Consider the following 5829-nt stretch of genomic DNA (forward strand, 5'->3'; position numbering starts at 1 on the left):
TAATACACTACAACCATTAAATAGTTTTCTAAGAGCTGGGCTTCTCTTATTTCTCTATTCATTTGTTATTTTGTACCTTGTTTTTACTGATACAGCTCCCGATGTTTTTCATGAGTGGGCAACTACATCCAAAAGGGGATATTTGTACCAAAAAAAATCATGTTTTATTCTAGTTTGTATATGTTTTGTTTTCACACATTAAAGGAAGCAAAACCCCATATAAGTCCTTTATAGAAGTCTCAACCAAACAACCAAATACACTCATTGACAAAAAAATAACTTAAAGAGGACCTTTCACTGATTATTACCCTATGAACTAACTATACAGACATGTGGAGCGGCGCCCGGGGATCTCACTGCACTTACTATTATCCCTGGGCGCCGCTCCGTTCTCCTGCTATGCCCTCCGGTATCTCCGTTCCCTAAGTTATGGTAGGCAGAGTCTGCCCTTGTTCTTCTGTAGCGCTGGCCAATCGCAGCTGCGCTCTGCGCTGCGATTGGCCAGCGCTAGAGCAGAACAAGGGCAGACTCCGCCTACCATAACTTAGGGACTGGAATCTCCGCCTACTATAACTTAGTGAGCGGAGATACCGGAGGGCATAGCAGGAGAATGGAGCGGCGCCCGGGGATAACAGTAAGTGCAGTGAGATCCCCGGGTGCCGCTCCACATGTCTGTATAGTTAGTTCATAGGGTAATAATCGGTGAAAGGTCCTCTTTAACAATAAAGAAATATTAGATTGCTGCAAAGCTTGGAATGCAGTTATGTCTCAAGAAGATAAGTAAATGATTTCAGGTGTGGTCTGATTAGACACTGGACTTTAAAAAGTCTCTCAGAGGACACTTTTGGGTAGTGTACTTCTTGGTGAGAGATTGTGGACTGCTAGACATACCTCTTTGACACACTCAAATACATTTTGCCCAGTTGACAGACTTTGAGAGGGGGCGTATCGTTAGAGGGAGAGAAGCAGGATGGTTGTTTTGATTAATTGCCCACCATCTGGCCATTCTGAAGTAGCTGTTAGGAGGTGTTGGGAGCAGTGGTTAGGTGAGGGCATGCACAAACAGACCACCAGTCGAGAGGATAATTTGATCTACTGACAAGCACCAGTAGCTCTCACAGTTCCGTTGTCCACCATCCAAATACAGGTCGCACCTTCATTACACACACCAGTCTCTGGCCGGACCATTTCAAGGCCCATCACGTGTCCTGCGTTTGACAGCAAGCCACCATCACCTTCATTTGCAGTGGTGTAGTGAACAAGAAATCTGGACTGATATGGAGTGGACCTGTATCGTGTGTAGCAATGAATTCAGGTTCAAGTATGGAGGCCTCGTGGCAAGTTCTTCAATCCTGCCTTTGCTGTGGAGCAACACACTGCCCCAATTGCTGGTGTGATGATGTAGGGAGCCATCATATATGACAGTCAGTCATCCCTGGTAGTGATCAGAGGGGCACTAACATTTCTGGATGAGTAGGAAAAAAATTCACACAGACACACTCTAAAATATTGCAGAAAGCCTTCCCAGAATGGTGAAAACTGTTTTAGCTGCAAAGGGAAGGGCCAACTCCATATAAATGGGCTATGGATTTGGAATAATGTTTAAGAAAGCTCCTGTAGGTGTAATGTGTAGATACAGTGCCTTGCAAAAGTATTCACCCCCTTGACTTTTTTCATGTTTTGGTGCCTCACAACCTGGAATTACCAGGGATTGTTTGAGGATTTGCATCATTTAATTTACAGAACATGCCCATAACTTTGAAGATGTTTTTATTTATTTATTGTGAAGCAAACAATAGGACAAAATAACAGAAAAAGTCAATGTGCATAACTATTCACCCCCCTAAAGTCAATACTTTGTAGAGCCATCTTTTGCGGCAATCACAGCTCCAAGTCGCTTTGGATAAGTCTCTATGAGCGTGCCACATCTTACCACTGGGATTTTTGCCCATTCCTCCTTACAAAATTGCTCCATCTCCTTCAAGTTGGATGTTTTGCGCTTGTGAACAGCAATCTTTAAATCTGACCACAGATTTTCTATTGGATTAAGTACTAGGCTTTGACTAGGCCATTCCAACACATTTACATGTTTCCCCGTAAACCACTCAAGTGTTGCTTTAGCAGTGTGTTTGGGGTCATTGTCCTGCTGGAAGGTGAACCTCTGTCCTAGCCGCAAATCACGCACAGATACAGGTTTGGCTCAAGAATATCCCTGTATTTAGCTCCATCTATCTTTCACTCAACTCTGACCAGTTTCCCAGTCCTGGCTGCTGATAAACATCCCCACAGCATGATGCTGCCACCACCATGTTTCTCTGTGGGTGATGTGATGTGTTGGGTTTGCGCCAGACATAGCGTTTTCTTTGATGTCCGAAAAGTTAAATTTTAGTCTCATCAGACCAGAGAACCTTCCTCCATACATTTTGGGAGTCTTCCACGTGCCTTTTCGCAAACTCACAATGTGCCTTTTTGTTTTTTGCTGAAAGTAATGGCTTTCTTCTGGCCACTCTGCCATAAAGCCCAACTCTGTGGAGTGTACGGCTTATTGTCGTCCTATGTACAGATACTCCAGTCTCTGTTGCGGAACTCTGCAGCTCCTCCAGGGTTACCTTAGGTCTCTGTGGTGCCTCTCTAATTAATGCCCTCCTTGCCCGGTCTGTAAGTTTTGGTGGGTGGCCGTCTCTTGGCAGGTTTGCTGTTGTGCCATGTTCTTTCCATTTTGTTGTTATGATTGATGATCCCCAGGAGCACCATAAAATCTAAGATTTGGATATTTTTTTTATAACCTAACTTGTACTTCTCAACAACATTGTCCCTTACTTGTTTGGAGAGTTCCTTGGTCTTCATGGCAGTGTTTGGTTAGTGATGCTTCTTGCTTAGGTGTTGCAGCCTCTGGGGCCTTTCAAAAAAAAAGGTGTGTATATGTAACGACAGATCATGTGACACTTAGATTGCACACAGGTGGACATCATTTCACTAATTATGTGACTTCTGAAGGTAATTGGTTGCACCAGAGCTTTTTATGGGCTTCCTAACAAAGGGCGTGAATACATACGCACATGCCAATTTTCTGTTTTCTATTTCTAAACAATAGTTTTATTTATATATTTTTCTCATTTCACTTCACCAACTTAGACTATTGTGTTCTGATCCATCACATAAAATTCAGATTAACAAAACATTGAACTTAAAGAGGACCTTTCACTACTTTACAAAATAAAAACGAACTATATCAGTGGGCAGAGCGGCGCCCAGGGGTCCCCCTGCACTTACTAGTATGTCTGGGCGCCGCTCCGTTCGCCCAGTATAGGCTCCGGTGTCTGCGCTCCACCCAACCAGGCTATGAGCTGTGCGCTGCGATTGGCCAGCGCTGCAGCAAGGGACACGCCTCATACAAAAAATCACTCCTGTACAGCAGAGGGAGCGCAGACACCAAAGCCTATACCGGGCGAACGGAGCGGCGCCCAGACATACTAGTAAGTGCAGGGGGACCCCTGGGCGCCGCTCTGCCCACTGATATAGTTTTTAGTTTGTTGAGTAGTGAAAGGTCCTCTTTAAGGCTGTAATGTAACAAAACACAAAAAAAGTCAAGGGGGGGGGGTGAATGCTTTTGCAAGGCACTGTAGATACCAAATTGCAGCACACTTCCAGGTCTAAAGGCTTTCCAGCCCCTGATCATATGCTGCTGCTTGCTAATGGGTCTGCGCTCCTGAAAGAAATGATGCACCCCTTGGCTGGATTGTTATATATGAAATGGCATCTCTGCCGGGAGCTTCTAGAATCAACACATCAATAACTGTACCTCCATTTACATGTGAAAGAGATTTGTACCATTCAACTCAGTAAAGATTATAAGATAACCTGTTTTCCACAGTTCATACAAGTCTCCTGTCCTTGCACCCCACCATCCTTCAGGAGACCCTAACCAGGGTGTGCCCTGGGGAAATATAAAAATTAGGTTCACCTCTCTTCACAATTCAGGGAGTGTGGGAGTACTACCACCACTCCCCACACTCCCAAATAGGTTGAGTCGTCTCCGGAATTTAGATTCCCTATTCTATGATGTACCCGGCTAAGCTGAGAGCGGTGGCATGTGGAGAAGTCTGTATATTTTGAAACACCATTGGATGCGGCACAATGGTTGGACACCAATGAACGCTCAAAGCCTCAGTGAACACAGGCTGAATGCAGCTCTTACAATTCTGTGGGACTGTTCTGGACCCCGTTCGGTTCGCAGGATGTGTATGATAAGTGAAATATAATGTCTTCCTTTTTTATGCACCTCATTATTGTGATACTTCTCTTTTGTACTAGACCTCTTAGTCTTGTGATAGAATTGTAATAATACTTACTATTAGAGTATAAGAGGCAGTTTATTCTCAGGATGTATATGTATAGGTTTACCCAAAATCATTAGGTTGTCAGGGGGTGGGTGGGTGGGTGTGTGTGTGTGTGTATGTGTGTATATATATATATATATATATATATATATATATAGAGAGAGTATACAGGTCATTATCTACTACATACTGCAGACTGTACTGTATTAGGCAGGTTAGAGAAGCTCTCTTATTTCTTTGTTTAATGTTTAGACAACATATTTTTTTTTTTTTTTACAATAGCCGTGATTGTCAGTTGATTCACCTTTTGGCTTGTACAGTCAGTGTACATGCAAAATAAGTTCCAACCCGATTGTCAGCAAGCAAGGGAGAAAGCCTCCAGGGGTCCAGGCTTCAAGGAGGCCCCAGGTGGATAATGTCACACCTCAACCAGCCCGTTTGGAGGCAACCAAATCTGCAGGAAAACCCCCAGCAGGGGTCTCAGCTCTTGCCCAAGATCAATGATACCTCCCAGACATGTTGGCACCTACATTTTATAAGGAATTATGAAGAGCCCGGCCATCGCAGGCACAAACCAGATACATATTTGTGTCCCGCTGGCCAGGAGTAACGTGCCCATGTTTTTGGTTTGATAGGTATATCTCCCTTCCCTGGCATCCCACGGAAAACAACTAACGGTACCATGTTTGGACTCTAGTTGGAGCCAGAACCCAGGCAGATCCCCACATCTGTGTTTTGGCCTAGTTATAATCTACCGCGGGTTGGTTTCTCACCCTATATAACCCTGTTAGCGGATCGGGCTTATATCAAACGAGAAGCTAGTGGGAGATACCCGGGCTGAGACAGCGCTGTTTTCACTATGGAAGTGAAAAGGCTCTCAGCTTGTTGTCTCTCTGTGCCCGCGTGGACAGGCGTCTGTGTAAACTCTACCAAGCTGACCTTACCTGCTCCTCTGGAGGGCATAAGGTCACGTCTTTGGTAACCCGTGAGCATGCCGCGTCTCATGAGCTCAACGTCAAGCGGGTACAAGGTGTGGTATTCGTCACACTATTAATAAAAAAATAAATAAAGAACCAGAGGAATAGTGAGAGGAGACCAAGACCACCTTGGCTCCCATTTATGGCCTGTATGAATCATTAGAGGGACTGCAATACGGTCCTCTCTCTCGGCTAGGAGTTTGGGCCGAACCCTCCCATCTGAGACCATGGACAGCCCTAAGACCTCTTCTGTAAGCCCATTTCTCAGCTCCTCCCACTTTGTTGCAGACTAATATTTTTCAGCAGCTGGTGTTTTCTTCAAAGAGGGACTGCGATTTGAGTATCTACTGTCATGGAAGAATATACAATGTTTAATAAACTGTGTGCCAGTCTTCAGTGCCAAAATCTTATCAATTACAGTAAACAGCATGCATCTGATAATTTCTCTTTAAGTCTGCCATACAAAGCATGGTGATGAAGAAAGAAAAATGAACAAACCACAAGTGACAGCC

This window comes from Bufo bufo, chromosome 3 (genome assembly GCF_905171765.1).
Source record: "Bufo bufo chromosome 3, aBufBuf1.1, whole genome shotgun sequence".
Taxonomy (NCBI): domain Eukaryota; kingdom Metazoa; phylum Chordata; class Amphibia; order Anura; family Bufonidae; genus Bufo; species Bufo bufo.